Raw genomic sequence first — 19,279 nt, 5'->3', positions numbered from 1 at the left:
GATGTGCAGAGCTATATTTATGCCCAGAATGCTGCAATTTGGAAATTTGGCCCTTCAAGGTTTGATGGTCTCCTTTAACTATAGCTTGTCCTTGAGGATTATAAGGTAGCCAGTAGCATGAGAAATTTTAAATGAGGCACAAAATTTTTTAAAGGTGGCAGAAGTATATGCAGAGGGGCATTGTCTTTTTTAACAGCCTTAGGTTCCCCTGCATAAGCAATATAAGCCGTTTTTTCAGCAGAGGAGCCATCTGTAAATACAAGAGCTGCCGGAGGGGGCAGCGGTGAGGAACTGACACCGTGAGGAAAAATGAGGTGCTGCCCCTTTAAGAAATGCAGCAAAGGGTTGGAAGACAAATGAAACTTGATGTCCCCCTTAAAAGATTGGATAGCTATTTGTCAGTTATTATTAAATTGGAATGAAGGGTCAAGCTGCTCCTTTTTATAAGGAATAATTAAGATTTGAAATTTATGCCCAAAAAGCTCAGTGCTCTGCATTCTGCCTTAAATTATCAGTAAGGCCACTAATGAAGTGTAAGCACAAACAATTTTTTTTTTTATGGTGACAGGCAAATGAATTCATTTAAGAGAGCCATCCTGCCACAGCACTCCAGTTGGGGTGTGAGGAGTCGGTAAAACTATATATTTCCAGTGCTGTGTGTAATCCAATTTTTGAAGCTGCTGTTTATTCATAGCTGACTTAACTTTAGAGTGAGCCTCTTTTTCTTTGGGGCCAATTGCCTAGGTGATTTAGGATTAGAATTGTCTCATGGAACATTAAAAAGGGGATGGAGATTTTGGTAGTGAGCTTTACATAGGGTCGAACCCAGTTAATATGGCCGAGCAATTTCTGAAAATTATTTAATGTACACAAAGAATTAGTCCTCAGTTGTACATGTTGAGGCGACACTGACAATGTGTTAACAACGAGTAAGTGGCCCCTTATTTACAAAAAGGTGATTTTTTGTTTGCCACTTTTAGGCTTATTTATATAAATGGTAAACAAGGGAGTTTGTCCCACCTCTGGGCTTCTTCAGAGAAGGTCTTCTCCTGCACCCGGTTCTTCACAGTCAGAGGCAGCTGATGGTCAAGCCTGTCCTCCCTCCTGGCCCATGGTTTGTGGTGGCCATCCCTTTCTGGAGAGTGAGACAGTCTCTCTTTTCTGCGCCCTGCATGATGGCACTGAAGGTGTTATAGGACAGGGAGAGGGGCACCCCAGACCCCCACAAACCTGCCTATTCTAAATGGGTTCTGCCATCCGCCGCATCAACACAAAACATATGACACTTTAATGGGAAGGAACTTTAATAAAAACTAGAAAACAATACAGGTAAGGCAAAGAGTCTAGTTTCTAAATGAAGCACCCAAAGTTACCCGTCCCCTCGTGGGTAAAACTCCATCCATATGGGGTCGGCCCAAAGCAAGGCCCCAAAGCCTGCCACAAGTCTAAAACATCTTCCAGTGGGGACCCACAGAAAAGGGTCACAAACAACCAGACAAGCCCGGAAGGAAAAGAGCAAAATCAACATCAAGATAAAAGCTGCCATTGTCACCTCCCCACGGGTCTCACCCACATCTGTGTCACCCAGTCCACGACCAAAAGACAAGCACAGTTTCTTCACGTGTCTCTAGGCTCCATCCTGCTTCCTTCCTTCCTCAGTCTCTTCTGCAGCTTCTCCTCTTCCTCCTCAGCTCCACCCTCCCTTGGGTGGGGCAGGGAACCTCCCCCTTTCCTGGGACCACCCTGTTACAAAGGCATGACCCTGGGGACAACTTCTTGCAGCTGAGGTGTCCAGGTTGCTGGCAGTTGAAGCAAGCTGGCAGCCCATTAAGAAGAGGTTGAGGTCCCGAGTACCCTAGGGCACATTGGGTCTTGAGTGAGTATGAGGTAGCAGGGCACTGACAATGGCAACTGCCATCTACTGGGCCCTTCTCTTGCCTTTTTCCCTTTCTTTTTAGTGTAGCTAGTCCCCTCCACATTACTGTAGGCCTTGAAGGCCATGCCCAAAGTGTTAAAAGGATTTTAGGCCCTTGATTTAGTCTCTGGAGCCTGCACCTGATGTCAGAGCAAGGTTGACTAATGAAGGGAACTGAGACTGTAAAATTGTCTGTCCTTTTCAGGGTCGAGATTAGTATACCTTTTTATAGCCTCAGCAAATTTAGTCTGAAATGACGTGGAATTTTTGGACTTTTGAGTAACGTTTTTCTTTAGCCCTTTTATAACTGACTGGCATATTAGATTTTAAGAAGTCTTATGTGTTTTAGAATAATCTCATTTGTTTACGTTTATGTTGAAAAGGTGAAACAATCCTATGAGAAACTGTCTATGAGGTATCAATATACCCAAATTGACTCAGTTTGTATTCACAACATGAAACAATTTTATATATCAAAAGAACTAAAGCCTGGTGCCGCACAGGTGCACCAGGGACCTTCAAGTTAACCAAAATATTCCATGGCAAGTCATTTGAGGACACAACATTTTCTGTCAAAAATCTCTGTCTCAGACCTTTAACACTTTCTTTTGCTTTCTTTCTTTTTAATACCATTTCATTTCAAAGATACCCATCTTACTTTAAATTATTTTAAGGACCTTTAAAATATCCATTTTTAATACATTTCTTTCTTTTTAAACACACATACACACCTCACTTGTATCCAGAATTATCACAACCTAGTTTCCAATCTCTGCACTGTAAGACACCATAACAGCTGTTATACTATCATCACTTTAGACTACACAACTTAGACAAACACATTTTTCAACCTTTTTAGTTGAGATGACATTAAACTTTAGTTTCCTTACAATAAGGAGCAAAACGTGAACCTCAAAGTTCAGTAAATGGTTAACAAATTTTTATTACTAAACTTAGAAAAATCTTAGTTTAGTTTTAGTTCTTCTTAGAACTGGAATTTTAAATCAACTGCAGAGTTGCCATGGTAACAGTTTCATATGCCAAGTTCTTTTTTTTTTTTTTAAAGATTTATTTATTTATTTATACAAGCACTGGGTACAGTCCGAAGCGCGGGAGGGTGAGAGAATTCACCAGAGCCAGAGCGGGGAGCAGAGCAGGCAAAAGGACCGAAGGACACTGCTGAGGGGAGCAGCGGGCGGCAGGAGAGGTCTGCGCGCCATGTGGGACCCTCCTCCGGTGGCCAGGGAGCAGCCGGGGATCGAACCGGTGCTACAGAGGCTGCGGGCAGCTTCGCACGCAACCCAGCGCTCAACCGCTGCGCCACCGGGGAGGCCCTATATACCAAGTTTTTATGAGGCAAGCACTAGATAGATTGACAAAAGTAAGGAAAAAAATTAGACATCTAATATTATATACATTTTTCAGTAACTTGTTCATAGGGATTTACATGTTACCTTGAATTTTGTAAAGAATTCTAGTCATTTACTGGGAGAAAAATATTGTTTTCTCCAACGGGAAAAGATAAATAGATCAGTCTTCCTGGAAAGAGACCTTATCAAGAGAAGTTTAGATAAAAGCCTGGAAGTAAGTTTGTTAGCATAGGCCAGGTTAATTATCATTTCCTTTGTATAGCATGAATAAACACATTTAAACAGAGTAATGTATTAATATTCAACACTAAAACCTTAAGGCATGTATGTTTTAAACCGTTAAATTTTGAATTAGCTTTTTTTTTTACCACAATTTTAGATGGCAATCTCAAAATTTAGGATTTTTTTTTATATATTTAGGTGCCATTTATAATTAATCCTCTGGAGAAAAAACAAAACAAAACACAACACAACACAAGGACAGACACAAACAGACAGAGATCTTTTGATATACATTTAAAATTTTGGAAATAGTTATTTTATTAATATTTGTGAAGATGTAACAGGGTGGTCCCCAGGAAAGGGGGAGGTTCCCTGCCCCACCCAAGGGAGGGTGGAGCTGAGCAGGAAGAGGAGAAGCTGCAGAAGAGACTGAGGAAGGAAGCAGGATGGAGCCAGGAGACCTGGAGGAGGCGCATGGAGCCTAGAGACATATGAAGAAACTGCACTAGTCTTTTGGTCGTGGACTGGGTGACACAGATGTGGGTGAGACCCGTGGGGAGGTGACCATGGCAGCTTTTATCTTGATGTTGATTTTGCTCTTTTCCTTCTGGGCTTGTCTGGTTGTTTTTGGCCCTTTTCTGTGGGTCCCCACTGGAAGATGCTTTAGACTTGTGGCAGGCTTTGGGGCCTTGTTCTGGGCCGATCCCATATGGAAGGACTTTTACCCACGAGGGGACGGGTAACTTTGGGTGCTTCATTTAGAAACTAGACTCTTTGCCTTACCTGTATTGTTTCCTAGTTTTATTAAAGTTCCTTCCCATTAAAGTCTCCTATGTTTTGTGTTGATGTGGCGGATGGCAGAACCCATTTAGAATAGGTAGGTTTGCGGGGTTTGGGCTGCCCCTCTCCCTGTCCTATAACAAAGACACTGAAAACTATAATTTAGTAAATTTTAGTTCTTTAGTAACAATTTAAGTTTGACACATGCATTTAGTGAAGTTTTTAATTTTTTTTATATTAAGCAGTTTGCTAATAAGATAGAAACTAGAATTCTTGCATAGAACAGCTATTTAATTTTAACCCTTACTTAAAATTTAGGGTCTAAGACCACAACAATTTCAAAGTCAAGCAGTTTGTACTAACTTTCTTAGATAAGAAAAACATTTTGAGTTTGTATTTTTAAGTAGTTATTATTTGGCGTTACATTGTTTTAGTTCTGCCTCACTGAGACCAAGTACATTTTTAAGACAAAAGACATTTTTTTCTTTTCAAAACCATGTATGGGCAGGACAAGAGAAGAGGTAGATTTTCACGGTCTGCCTGTTTCTAGGGTTTATTAAAATTTGAGGTTTAGAAATTAGCTCAAAAATGTCTGTATTATCACTTTATATTTTGCCAGGTTAATTAGTTTTAACAAGAAACTTAACCTTTTACAGGTCTATTAAGTAAATTTAAAAGCTTTTATTTAACCAATAAGCATTTTGTACAGTTTGTTAGCAAGTCCAAAGTAACTCAGCAGTTTTTACCTTAGACAAACTAGACTTTAAAATCAGAAAAACACAGGGAACTAGAACTTTTTTTCTAGAATGAACCAATATAGTTTTTTAAGGTGGACAATAGAAGAGTCCAGTCCCCCACAGCAAGAAGGCAGTAGGGACCTGCCAGTGATCTCAACACTGGAGAAAAAATCCAGGCAGCTGCTTGCTGAGACCAGAGGCAGTCCCCCACCTTGCTCCCTGTCATTTTATTTAAACTCCCATCCCTGGGAAACCAAAGACAACACATTTCTACAAAATTTAGAAAAGTAGCCAATTGCACATATGAGGTTTTTATTTCTCTTTTAACAAGCATATGCTTAATAATATCTGTAAAGAGTCTTTAAAAAACAATCTTGTCATCTGAAGAATTTTGATCACCTTTCCTAATACTGTAGGCTAGCTTGGTTTTTTTTTTTTTACTTTTGGTTTTGCATTTCTAGTTTTGCCTCTAGCCAGGTTAAAGCGACCTATTTGTTTAGGTAATTGTTTTGTTAACATGAGGCTGTCAGCTCAGGACTCGGACAGCCTTGACTCTGAGTTTTTTATTTATCTTTTTAAATTCAGACCTTTGATCTAGCATGTCTTGTAGCAGTCCCCACAGAGAAAAGGCATCCACAGGGACATTTTCAGACACAAAGATCGAGTAATATGTGGACATTTCCTCTCCTACCCTTCTCCATGTCTGCACTGTCCCTCGGGAACCACGGACAGTATGTTTTCAGTAAATTTAAAAAGGATGTCAAGTGAGCATGGGAGGTTTTTATGCATCTTTTACTTAGCATGTGCTTAATAATGTCTACAAAGAGTCTTCTTTCTTTAGACTCAATATGGCTCATAGCTTCTCAATTAGTTCTCAACTTCTGCTCCTCCTTACTCTGCCTACCTCTATGGAGGGGTCCCAGTACCCTTGAGCAGGTCCTAGCTGTTCCCTGAAAACTGAGCACAAAATGACTTACCTGTCAGGTCCCTGTTCGGGCGCCCCTACCGCGAGCCAGCCACAGCAGCCTAGGTGTCAGGGCAGGGGTTCCTGAAGGATGGGATGATGTCAGCGCAATTGTAGAAAATGAGGGGGATGGAGAATGAGGAGACACAGACACTTGATCAGGGTGCAGACATCATTCTCCCGAGGGTCTCAGCAGCTCTTTATTTATGCATTTCCAGGAAACCGTGAGAGTGCATAAGCACATGCATTAAGGCAGGAAGATAACAATCGTCACATCTTTCTCAAGAGCAGTCAAGCGTCTATTTGCCCACCTGTAGAGGTCGTGACATTTATTATTTTTTGATTTAAAGAAGGCACAGTTGCTAAACAAAAGTGTTCTTAGAGTAGTCATTTACCTTAAATAACCAAACAGTCATTTTATTACTAGCAAAAAGCTTATGCAACTGCATCAAACATTTCTATGTTTGCCACAGTGAAGGATTAACTAAGAGCTAGGGGAAACAAAGGGCAGGAAGTCACCTGGGGGGATGGGAGACAAAGGGATTTTTTCTAACTAACCTATAAAGTTTAGACTAACATATAACGAAATGATTAAAGCAAAAAACAGAAGGCTTTTATATAGAAATTATCATCTATAGTATATTGTTTTCATATTGATTCGATATTAAGGAACTAAGGGCCTGGAGGGTGATAATGCCAGGCAAGCCGCACTGACTCTTCTCTAGCTCCCAGCTCTCAATTAAGGGAGGAAGTCTCCTACTCTAACAAAAGAGTTTTCTACCTATTACTCCTCTACTTATCTAATCAGCCTAGTTTCTGTATCTAACTTTAAGATCAAGGGAAAATTTCTTTTCTCTCTAAGATTGCTGATTGTTGTTTTAAGGAACTACAAATATTTCATCAGAGGCTGGGCCAGAGATGGTTATAGCTTTTGGTTCTCAAATGGTTAATACACGGCATATTAGTACTTGTAACATTAACTGTTTCCAAGTGCATTATTTGAGCTGCCATGGTTATTAGCTCAACCAGTCACAAAATTGTTGACTTATTTTTGAATGCACACTCTCACAGCTACCATACCCATTGTCACCTCCAGGGGAATTAGCCTTAAACAAACAGGAGGAATTTAGCAGGAACCAGCTATGGCACCTCCTGGCTTATTAGGAATTTTCTCACACTGGGAGCATGGCTTGTGTCTGCCACCCAACTGCTATCTTTAACTTTAAAAGAATTTCCTTCTCCAATTAGCCCTTGCCTTAAAAGCCCACATCTCCATGTTAAAGACTTGGCTAAGGAATGTTTACAGCCTTTTGTTCCCAGAAGTTTTTTCACTTGTTAATGTAATGTAAGGCCCAATGTTGAATTACTGCCTTTTGGCAGAGAATTACTAATTTTATCAAAAATGTAATATTTGTATCATGCAGTGCCATTTGCCATCAAATTGGTTATTCAGAAATTGATCAAAAAGCATTTGCAGTTTTACTTTTAAATGCGTATTTTGACAATGGTAGAAACTAGCCATAAATAAATGAGGAGAATCTAGGAGACAGCTAACGAGATTTCTGACTTTTCAGGAATCTGCCCCATGCCTGGACCTTTGTCAGAGGACATGAGTAGCATGGCTCCCAGTAGTAAACAAAATGAATAACAGGAGAGTGCTGAGCAGCTTTCAGTTCCTCATGAAAGAATTCAGGAAGCAAGAAAATACCAGACCTCAGGATCCCTGGCCCACTCTAATTTGTGTTCAAATGGAACTTTCCTTCTTCCCGTCACAGAGCCAGACAGGTGGTTATGGAACACCTCCCCTCCCCACCTTGTGGAACACCACAGGGATGCCCGCATGGAGACAGTGCCCCTTATGCGGCACACACGCATCCCTCCCGCAGGGCGTACCACCCAAGGAGAAAGTAATAACTGATACTTCGGGTTAGCAAATAGAGATGAGACTAATACACCCCCAGCAGTGGGTGGCCATGACCTCATCCCTGTCGGTGAGGTGGATCACGTTCCTGGCACCTGGGCTGTGCTCCCTAAATTCCTGTGCACTCTAGTCCTTGGAGATGCCGCAAAACACATCTGGAAGTGTTATAGAGCAACCCCGATATTAAACGGGTTCCTGGCTGTGGGTCCTCACCGCGTCTTCACCGGGAGACCCCAGACTCATGGTATTGCAACAGGGTGGTCCCCAGGAAAGGGGGAGGTTCCCTGCCCCACCCAAGGGAGGGTGGAGCTGAGCAGGAAGAGGAGAAGCTGGAGAAGAGACTGAGGAAGGAAGGAAGCAGGATGGAGCCAGGAGACCTGGAAGAGGCGCATGGAGCCTAGAGACACGTGAAGAAACTGCGCTTGTCTTTTGGTCGTGGACTGGGTGACACAGATGTGGGTGAGACCCGTGGGGAGGTGACAATGGCAGCTTTTATCTGGATGTTGATTTTGCTCTTTTCCTTCCGGGCTTGTCCAGTTGTTTGTGACCCTTTTCTGTGGGTCCCCACTGGAAGATGCTTTAGACTTGTAGCAGGCTTTGGGGCCTTGTTCTGGGCCAATCCCATTTGGATGGACTTTTACCCACGAGGGGACGGGTAACTTTGGGTGCTTCATTTAGAAACTAGACTCTTTGCCTTACCTGTATTGTTTCCTAGTTTTATTAAAGTTCCTTCCCATTAAAGTCTCCTATGTTTTGTGTTGATGCGGCGGATGGCAGAACCCATTTAGAATAGGCAGGTTTGCGGGGCTTGGGCTGACCCTCTCCCTGTCCTATAACAGTATCATGTGTGATTGGCCTCATTTGACTCAACAGTGTGTGTACATTCCCCTTCAGAGTGCTGGAGGTGAGAAGGGTCTTTGCAGCCCTGGTTCAGACTGGTGAAATGCATTTTTACTGTCTCAGTCTCATCCCCTCTAGACATAGGAGGGACGTCTAGTCCCTCAGCCAAGACTTGGCAACATGAGTGAGTTAGCCCGCGTGAGCAGCTGTGGCCCACCGCATCTCTCACTGGGAGCCAGGTGCTGTGAGCTAAGGCATGCATGCACAGACAGCACAGCGGCCAGTCAGGTTCCCGTGGACCCAAACACAAATGGAGTGAGTGCTTGACATGCACACGTGGAGAATAGGGTGCCAAGGTCTATTGTGGGCAACAGAGCAAGAGGAGGAGCTGCAGGGAGACCTCCTTTAGCAAAGAGTCTCCCCCGTGGAGACAGCTTTTGGGATACCTAGGGTTCTGTGGACTTTGGGTCCATTTCGCTGATGCCATCTAGGTGGTTTCTGGTCTTCAATTTCCCTTCTCCAACCACAAGGCAACTTATGGACTGTAAAGATAGCCAGGAGGTTGAAAAAGATGGTTTAAGATTCAAGTAAAGATGAAGTGTTGCAAGGGCAGAATGTAACAAAGTGGTCTGAGATTGAAGAGTAACTGGTTTGGGGCCATAAGGTAACAAGATGGTTTAATATTAACCTAAAGATTAAGTGCTGCAGGGTCACCTGAGTCAATGGATCCCTAGAACTGTGGGGTGGGGTGTGACGGGGCACCCTGAAACTGTTGGGGTACAAGGTTAAATGCACTAAGTTGCTAGAGCCCAGCCTTCCCAACATGGCGGGCCCTGCCTGGCCTTCACCGTGATGACATAATCGCCTTCCTTCCATTGGGAGCACAGGGTATTTGCCTGCAAATGAAAATACCTATTTAACATAAAAAAAGGTAGTAATGTAGGTTCAAAAGAATAAAAGAGACAGAAGATATATAGAAAACAAATGGCAAAATGGTGGGCATAGATCCATCTTACTGCTAATTAAATGTAAGTGAGTAAGCATGCCAATAAAAGGAAGCAGTTGGCAGAGTGCATTTTGAAACTGTGTACTGTCTCGAGGAGACACACTTTAGTTTCAGCAGCACGAGCAGGTTGAAAGCTAAAGGGAAAAGATATCATGTAAATCTTAAGTAAGAGAGCCATAGTGGCTATTAAACGTCAGCCTATGTAGAGTTCATACAGAAATCCTTACTTGTGACAAACAGGGGCATTTTTCAATAATAAAAGTCTCAATCTACCAAGAAGATAGAACAATTACGAATATGTATGCACCTGACATCTGAATGCTGAAATACATCAAGCAAACTCTGACAAAATTGGGGGAGAAATAGGCCGTTCAGCAATACATAGAGACAATAATATCCCACTCTCACAAATGGACATACAACTAGAAAGATCATGGAAGAAAACAGTCTGTTTTCTAAACCCACTCCAGCTAACAAACATCTGGAGGACTTGCACCCATAAGAGCAGACCCACATGCTTCTCAAGAGCCCGTGGAGTTACATCCAGGACAGGCCATGCGCTTGGTCATAAAGTGTGCCTCAAAAATTTAAAAGAATTGAAATAATACAAATAATACATGTTTGACCACTGTGGGATGAAATTAGAGAACACTACCAGAAGAAATCTTACAATTTCCAAATAAGTGGAAATTTAACAACACCTTTCCAAATAACCACTGTGGCAAAAAATAAATCACAGAGAAGTTAGAAAACATTTGAGATGAATTACAGTGAAAATCAAGCGCAATAAAACTTATCAGTTGCAGCTAACGCAGGGCTTAGAGGAAAATTTAAAGCTACAATTGCCTTTATTTTAAAAAAGGAGGAAATTTGCATGTTGATAATGTCAGCTTTCATTTCTTAAGAAACTAGAAAAAGAAAAGCAACTCAACAGAAGAAAAAGTGGGAGGAAGCAATAAAGGCTAGAACAGAAGTAAATAAAATACAAGAGGGAGGCAAGAAAAAAATGAATGGAAATACAAAGTGGTAAGTCAAAAAAAAAAAAAAAAAAAAGCCAACACAGCTGGCAGGTCTTCAGCCAGCCTAGGAAATACACGCTGAAGTTACTGACGTGGGGAATGACAGAGGGAGCAGAGCTACTGAGCTTACAGAGACATATAAAGGGCTGCAGGGAAATGCTAAGAACAACAGTCTGCCAACCCGGGTGACACAGACAAAATGCTAGAAAGACACAAACTATTAAAGGCGACTCCGGGAGCACAATCTGAGTACACCTACAAGTTAAGAGATTAGATGAGTAATTTCAGAAGCTGCCCCCAGGGAAAACTCGGTACCAGATGACTTCCCTTGTGAGTTCTACTAAACGCTGAAAGAATGAACACGGAGACGTTGCAAGCAGTTTCAGCAAGTAAGACGGGAGGAAGCACTCCACAACTTATCCTGTGAGGTCAGTACTAGCCAGACAAAAACAGGATAAGGGAAGGAAATGAAAGACTGATATCCCTAAGGACAGAGACTAAAAACACCCCACAGAACACGAACAAACAAGACAGCCGCTTGCGGGAGGAGGAGATGCCTGGAGGAGCGAGCACTGGCCAGAGCGCAAGGTTGGGCCAGGGTATGAGTATCCATCGGTGCACCGCAGCCCTTAATAGAACAAAGGGCCAAAGTCACAGGATCGTCTCAGCAGCTGCAGGAAGAACATTTGACAAAACCCATCACCCGTTTAGGTCAAAACCCTGGATGAGCCAGGAACACCCGCGATGTTCTCGGGCTTTTCGGCTTCTCAGTAGCCCCGCGAGTCTGGGCTCCTTGGTGTTTGCAGCCGAGCCCTTCATGTGAGGCCTCCGCTGAACCCCCCTCTAACCCACCACTCTTGACCCTCCTGCCCGCAGGGCTGCCCCCTGTGGGCTCCTCACCCGCACAGTGACCCCCCACCCCCATCTGCGGGCTTGGATGACGGCTCCACTTCATCGTTCAGGTTGAAGGATTCATCTTTAACCTCATGTTCTTGAGGTCGCTCCCTGACTCCCCAGAGCTGAGTGGAGGGCTCCCCTGTTTGGGAGCCTGCACACCCAGGCCGAGCGCCCGCCCTTCCTGCCAGCACCAGCACCAGTACCGTAAAGTTCTGGGAGACAGAGGCCCACTGCTAAATGTTGTCCCAAATCTGATACGTCCAGGCCTTCAGTGGACAGCCTGTCACTGCCAAGTGGCCTGAGCACCCTGATCCTTGGGGCTTGGTGACATTTGGTCCAAACTGTAATCGCACAACTGACAGGCAACTTTTGATTTCATTTCACACAGTTGTTCGTGTTCTGCCTTTCCTTCCTTTTTACTTACAGAAACTGTACTAGGAGTTCTGGGGGGGCGGGGGGCGTGGTCAGGGGGCCCTGCTCTGTGCGGGGCTGTCCTCCCTTCCCCTCCCTCCTCACACACCTATGTGCTCGGGGACTGCTGTCAGGTCCTGCCCCTCAGGCGGGGATGGCGGCTGCCTCCGTCTGTGAAACTTTGGTGAGAAAAGCCTACCCACCCCCTCTCTACATGATTCAGAAAGGCGTGAGCAGGCCACTCAGGAAACATTACATTTCCCACATGTTCAGAATTTTGGCCACGTTACAGATGAACGTCAAATGTGGGCCAAGGAATAGCCAGGGCGCACGTCAGGCTGACCACGGTATGTGTGGACTTACCTCTGCGAACGTATTTAAAAGAACCAGTTATAGGGGCCTCCCTGGCGGCGCGGCGGTTGAGCCCTGGGCTGCGAAGCTGCCCGCAGCCTCTGCAGCATCTGTTCGATCCCCGGCCGCTGGGCGAGGGTCCCACATGGCGCGCAGACCTCTCCTGCCGCCCGCTGCTCCCCTCAGCAGTGTCCTTCGGTCCTTCTGCCTGTTCTGCTCCCCGATCTGGCTCTGGTGAGTCCTCTTACCACCCCCACCCCCCCACCCCCGGGCTTCTGACTGTACCCAGTGCTTGTATAAATAAATAAATAAATCTTAAAAAAAAAAAAAAAAGAACCAATTATAAATCTCCTGGATGCAGGCAAAAGTCTGTGTCTCTTTGAACTTCCTCCAGCCGTGTTCTTCCAGTTCTGCTATGACCTGTCCTCAGGTGCTTGGGGTTTCTCCCTGGGCTTCTGTCTTCCGGGCTCAGGATGTTTTGAGGTTTGTGGGTTTCCTGCTTGGCAACCTTGGGCCTCATTCTTGGTTGAATTTGTGGAGACTGTCTTTGACAGAGCTCTATCATTCCGCCCTGCAGTGTGCCCCGCAGTGTCACATCCTGGGTGGCTTCTCCTGCAGCAGGAGGCGGCTGGCATGTCTCTCCCAGTGGGGTCCTAACGGGGCTCCCCTGAGGCTCCTCTCAGCCGGCTTGCCCATGGTGGCTTCGGCAGTGGCCGATCCCGAGAAACAGCACAACCAAAAACCTGCCCAGAGCGGCCTGTTTCTGCCTGTCGTCACCCTCGGTCCCTATGCAGGGAGAGGGACACAGTGCAGAGTCCGTTTCAATACCTCCGGTCCGTTTTTAACTCTCTCTGGTAGCGCGAAGGCAGGGGCCACTGGTGTGGAAACACGTCTGGGACTGGCCACCCCATCCTGCATCTCCTGCCTCCAGGCCACACGACACTGATGTGGTGCGGGCGGGAGGAGCCGCCTCAGGAGAACTGGCTCCGAGGAGAAAATCGCAACCCCAGAGTAGTAGCAACAGCCCACGTGGCTCTGACTGCAGTTTGGTTAGAAGCCAAAGTATGGTGAGTGGGTCATTGGGGTAGCTACTCGTAGCACGTCCCTCCCCTGGTACCGTGCAGAGCACGCCTGAGCCCTGCGGGGGATCTTCTGGGAATCTGTCAGCATCTGTGCTCATTATTATCAGGTCTCCAGCAGCGCTTCCATCCCATAACTGTGCATTTCACTGGCCTCAGACGCTTTTGAAGGTAACGTTTCTTGATATCCACCAAAGTGGATGTAGTCTACTAAAAGAGGGTGCACCCTTGTTTTCAGGGACCTTCCCGTCGGTTCTGTGTTCGAGGTCCTGGAGAGAACACAAAGCCTCGCTCTCTTCTTGAGAGAGGCACCATATACTGATGCCTTCCCCACAGGACTACTTCTCAGGCATCTACGGGGGCCTGGGCTGCTCCCTGTGGTGTTGGCTGGGGTCCCAGCTGAGCCGTGTCCCCCAACAGGCTCCTTCACTCCTGCTGCTGTCAGCGGGAGCTCGGCCGGAATGCCAACCCCCGTGCCCACACGTGTCTTCTGAAGCTTGAGCGGGTTCTACCCACAGGGCACCATTCCATGTGCTCCTACACTTTCTAGAGTGTGGCTCTTGCTCCTGAGTTTCTAAATGGGGGGGAATATTTAAATTCCACTCCCTGGAAAGTGAATCATGTTCACTCTTTCTCATAGAAGAAGGAGCAATTTGGGGAAGCACTTGGGGGAGACTCACTGTTTCCAGATATGGGATCAGAGTGACTTTCTTCAAACCAGGGTGCATTTCCATACCCCTGGAGCTCTTGTGCCCACGGCTGCTGCTGCCTCATTTAACCCCCCAAGCCTAGAAGAGAAGGTGTTTCTGGAGACTCAGGAGTGTCTTCCTCCTTCAGCTGACTCTTCCAGTCTAAGCAAGAACAACATCAGGGAGATTTTACCCTATGCTTCCTTCCCGGAGCTTTTGCATTTCAGATCTTATGTTTAAGTCTCTACTCCGATATGAGTTAAGTTTTCTGAATGATGCAGTAGAGGGACCAATTTCATTCTTGTTCGTTTTGTTCAGTTTTCCCCACACTGTTTATTGAAGAGGCTTCCCCTTCTCCACTGAGCGTGCTTGGTTCCCTGGCCTTTGATTAGGTGACCCCATGTGACGGCTTCATTTCTCTGGTTTTGATTGTGTTCCATAGGTCTTCTAGGTCTTCTAGGTCTACGTGCTCATTTGTATGCCAGTACCATACTGTTTGGGAACACATAGCTTTGTAATAGGGTTTGAAATCAGGAAGTGTGATGCCTTCACCTTTGTCTCACTTCCCAGGATTGCTTTGTCTGCTTAAGGTGTTTTGTGGAGTCATACAAAGTTTGTTTGTTTGTTTGTTTGTTTGTTTAAATGCCCCTTTCTGTTAAAAACAAAACAAAACAACACACACACGAAAACTGCCATTGCTATTTTGATAGAGATTGCATTGACTCTAGAGACGGTTTTGGGTAGTAAGGACATTTTAACAATAATGTTTCTTCTGATTCATGACCATAGACTATCTGCCCGTTTATTTGTGTCTCATTTTCATTCATCAAAATCTCAGATTTTTTAGCTTGTAAATCTTTCACCTCCTCAGTTAAAACAATTCCTAAGTATTTTATTGTTTTTGATGCTATCGTAGATGGGATTTTTTCTCTCTTTCTTTTTAAGATATTTTGTTTTTACTGGGTAGAAACACAGCTGACGCTTGTAATTTGATTTTGTATACTGAAACTTCACTGAATTTGCTTATGACTTCCAACTGTCCTTTAGGTGTTGTCTTTGGGAGGTTCTACATATAAGATCAACTCATCAGCAAATAGAGACATTTTACTTCATCCTTTCTGATACGAATGCCTTTCTCTCTTTTATAAAGCAAATTGCCCTGTACTGGCTAGGGCCCATACAATATTGAACAGCAGTGGCGAGGCTGGACATTCCTTTCTTTTTCTTGACCTTCAAGGAAAAGCTTTCCATTTTTCACTGTTGAGCATGATGTCAGTGTGGCTTGTCAAATGTGGTCTTTATTATGTGACTTTCATCTTTCCTTTTGTTAATGTGGTATATATCTCATTGCATTCCTGGCATAAATTCACTAGGTCATGGTGTATATTCTTTTTCTATATTGCTGGATTCTTTTTAGTGGTATTTTGTTGAGAATTTTTGCATTTATAGTCATAGGATAAGTCATTTTTATTTATTGTGATATCTTTTCCTGGTTTGGTATCAGGATAATGCTGGCATCCTAGAATTAGTTGGGACGTGGGCTCCCTCTTCTATTTTTGGAAGAGTTTGTTATAAGTTGGTATTAATTCCTCTTAAATATTTGTTAGATGTCACCAGCGAAGCCAAATGGTCCTGGGATTTTCGTTGTAAAGTAATTTTTCATTGCTATTGAATCTCTTTATTAGTTATGGGTCTATTCAGATTTTCTATTTCTTCTTCAGCCAGCTGTGGTAGTTTGTGAGTTGGTCCATTTTAACCAAGTTATCAAGTTTGGGTTTGAGAATTGTTTGTAATTTTTCCTTGTAATTATTTGGTTGCCATTTGATTTTGAACTACTTCTTGTTTGCCAAAAATTCTAGATCACAATCTCAAAATTTTGATTCAATTTTTATTATATCAGAACTTATATAGGCACCATTTAAATTAATTCTAATATAATATCCCTCCAGAGGTGGTAGACACTATTTCCTTAACATTTTGTCCATGTTCGCTGATTAAAAAAAAATAGTTATTTCACCAATATTTGTGAAGACACTGAATACTTTTATTGATTTAATGTTTCTTGAAAAGTTCTTTTCTCTTTCAGATAAGAAATCGCTCCTTATGTTTGCATTTATAGGAACAAATGGCTATTTGGTCCAAAGAACTAGCTTCAGCTAGTTTCTTAAGGCCAGAAATTTTCCTCTTAAAAACTTTGAGAATATTTTGGATAAAAAAAGATTTCATTTATGCCCCATGTCTAATAACCTGATTTCCGAAATAACTTAGGGGTTAGCTTTTGAGTTGGAAATGCCTATTTAGCTAAGTTCTCCTCCAATGTGCTTTTCCATCAAGGAAGTTTCCAGCATGAGGCAGAAGCTAAAATCCTTTCATTTAGAATATGGGTTGTCCCATTCTAATTATTACAAAACCAGTAAGTTTCAAGCCTGGACCACTTTAAAGGTAAAAGGAGAGAAGTCAGATTGTTTCCCAAAGTCCTTTTTGCTGCTGGACCTTCACTGATAACCAACCCCATAGTCTAAGACAAAAGAACACGTTCACAGATCATGAGGGGCACAGGAGAGGGGATAGATTGACATCTCTTATCTTGCAGTTTGCCAGCTCTCAGATCCTTGTCAGGATTCTGAGGTTTGGAGTTTGGCTCCCCAAAAGACACATTTTTGTCTCAATATTTGTATTTTATCAAACTATTAAATAATAAACTGAAATTTTTTCAGGCTCAATAAGCACATTGGAAGTTTTCCAACCAACCAATAAGCATCCTGTATGGTCTCGTAGCCCACCGTAATTTAATCACAGTTAAACAGAGCCTGAGAGTGGCCTTTTGAAGAGGAGGAGGAAAGCATGGGGAAAATACGACTTCCTAGCCATGGGACAGACCAAAACCGCCCCTCAAGGTGGACAGAAGGAGAGTTCAGCTCCCTGCAGGTGGGAGGCAGCTGATCTCAGTGCTGGAGTAAGGCCCCACAGCAGGCTTTTGACAAGGAAGGCAGCCCCTGCACCAGTCAGCTGGAACTAATTGCATTTGTGCCTTTTGCCTCAGTCACGGGGAACGAGGTCTAATTGGGAAAGGTAGAGCTGAGGGAGGCCATGCCTCTTGGTTCTCTTATTTGTAAAGAACCTAGGCTTTGTTATAATAAAAGCACCTAGTTCCTCCAGAGACAACCCAGAGGAGACCCCATAGGGCTGGCAGAGCAGACCCCATCATGGATGAGTGTCTGCAGACACCCATGGGTGCACCCTCCAGGGGAGCAGTTAAACGACTGGGCAAGCACCTCCACAGATGGACAGCTTGTGTATGTCTGTCACAGAGTTGGGGGGTAGCCACGGGCATGCCCTAAACGGGGAGTAATCCTGTTATTGTGGGCATCCCCGAGCCTTCACTCCATAACTGCTCCTTCCACTTCTCTCTTCTCTGGGGAGAGGGGGATTGTGTGATTATCCCCCCACCCCACCCCAGTGGATAATTGTAAGGGCCAGTTTGTAGAAAGCTGAACAGCGGGGGTGGGGTGAGGTCTCCTGACTGCTGTCGCTGTCCCCTACACTCTGGATGTGTTTGGGTCCTATTGGATGTACACTTAGTCCATGTTGTGCCTGGTCTTAGTCCGGGCTACCATGTAGACCCTGTGGCATCTGATGAGATGATTTATAAGCAGATTTATAAGATTCTGCCACTTCAGGGTTGAGGATTTGACAGGAATTGCTTCTGTTCTTCTAGAATTTTAAAGCTAAGGCAGGTTTGAACCCTGAGCTAAGGACTAGAGCCCACTCACCAGCCAAGGAGGGAAAATCATGTCCCCGAAGCAAGGGAAGGTTGGTATGAGAGTTCTAAGGATGCAGGAAGGTGCTCGAAAGGCAGTGACACAGCAGGGAGGAAACACGACCTTCGCGGCAGGAAGTCTGGGTCAGCTACTGGTCAGCACCAACGCGGACAAAGGGAGCCTTTTCAGGAGTGAGTCTGTTCACAGCGGCAAGGGAAAGCGTGAGGGCGCAGAGGATGCAGACAAGCAGGACAATCCGCAATGGAGGACAGAGTTGTAAAAGCCAGGTCCCGCCTAAATCCTGTCATGGCAGTGTTCTCGAGAGTGGCAGCCAGCCTAAAGCTCTTAACTGCAGGTCCTATGCCCATTATTTCAAGTGCCCACAGAGACCTGGTCTGAAAACAGAAGAGCTTGGAAGCCAGCGCTTTTGCCAAAGCAAAGGGAGAAAGGGGACGGCAGCTTGTAAAGAACATGGATTCTAGGCTTTTTTTCTGCCTCCCAGTGGCCGCCTCTGTGGGGGCCACCCTCAGCTTTGCCTCCCAGGTTTCATTGCCCATGTGTGATATCGTGTCACTGCAAAAAGCACTTTGGCGCACGAGCATGGGGCATGCCCACCTGTGATTACGGCCACACGGGCTGAGGAGCTGCAGAGCACAGGGTACGTGCACCAAAAATGCAGACAACTGGGCCGAGAAGCCAGACCTCATGGGAAGCAGTTGGCTCGGCTGCTGCCTGCCTGCCGCCTTGCCTGCCCGGGGAATCCAGTCCCTGCTTCAGCGTTAAAAGCATGTCAGATTTACCTGAGGCGCCAAGGTTCTTTCTCTCTTCGCCTGAATCACTGGTGAACCTGCCAGGCCTGGGACAGTTGCACAGCGCAGGTCTTACCACGAGATAGGAGAAGAGATTCGAGTGAGAGAAAAGGGAAGCCAAGTGTTTGCGTTTTCAGGCTGAGGGGAAGTGGAAGGCCGTTCCCGCCTGCTTTGCCACCCACCAAACAGTAGCTTTGGCCAGCGTTGTGCAACCATCGGCTGGGAGGTTCATTGCTGATTCGGGCCGACCAAAAGGGAATTTCAGAGCCTCCGGTAAATTTGACGGGCCTTTCATGCTGAAGCAGAGAACCCGGCACTCAGGCCCACCAGCCGGCAGGGAGGCAGCTGGGCAGGCAGGTGAGGGGGCTGGGGGCTGGCAGCAAATGAGCCACCCAGCGCCTGCCATCTCCGCCCTCCCACTCTCGCTTCCCTCTGGTGTTCTCTCCCGGTCTCCCTCTTTCTCCTGGGCCGGGCATCCTAGTTACAGGTGTGCGTGCCCCGTGCTCAT

Source organism: Talpa occidentalis, unplaced genomic scaffold (assembly GCF_014898055.3).
Source record: "Talpa occidentalis isolate TD23 unplaced genomic scaffold, MPIMG_talOcc4v2.1, whole genome shotgun sequence".
In the NCBI taxonomy this organism is placed as follows: Eukaryota; Metazoa; Chordata; class Mammalia; order Eulipotyphla; family Talpidae; genus Talpa; species Talpa occidentalis.
This window is presented reverse-complemented; position numbering follows the sequence as displayed.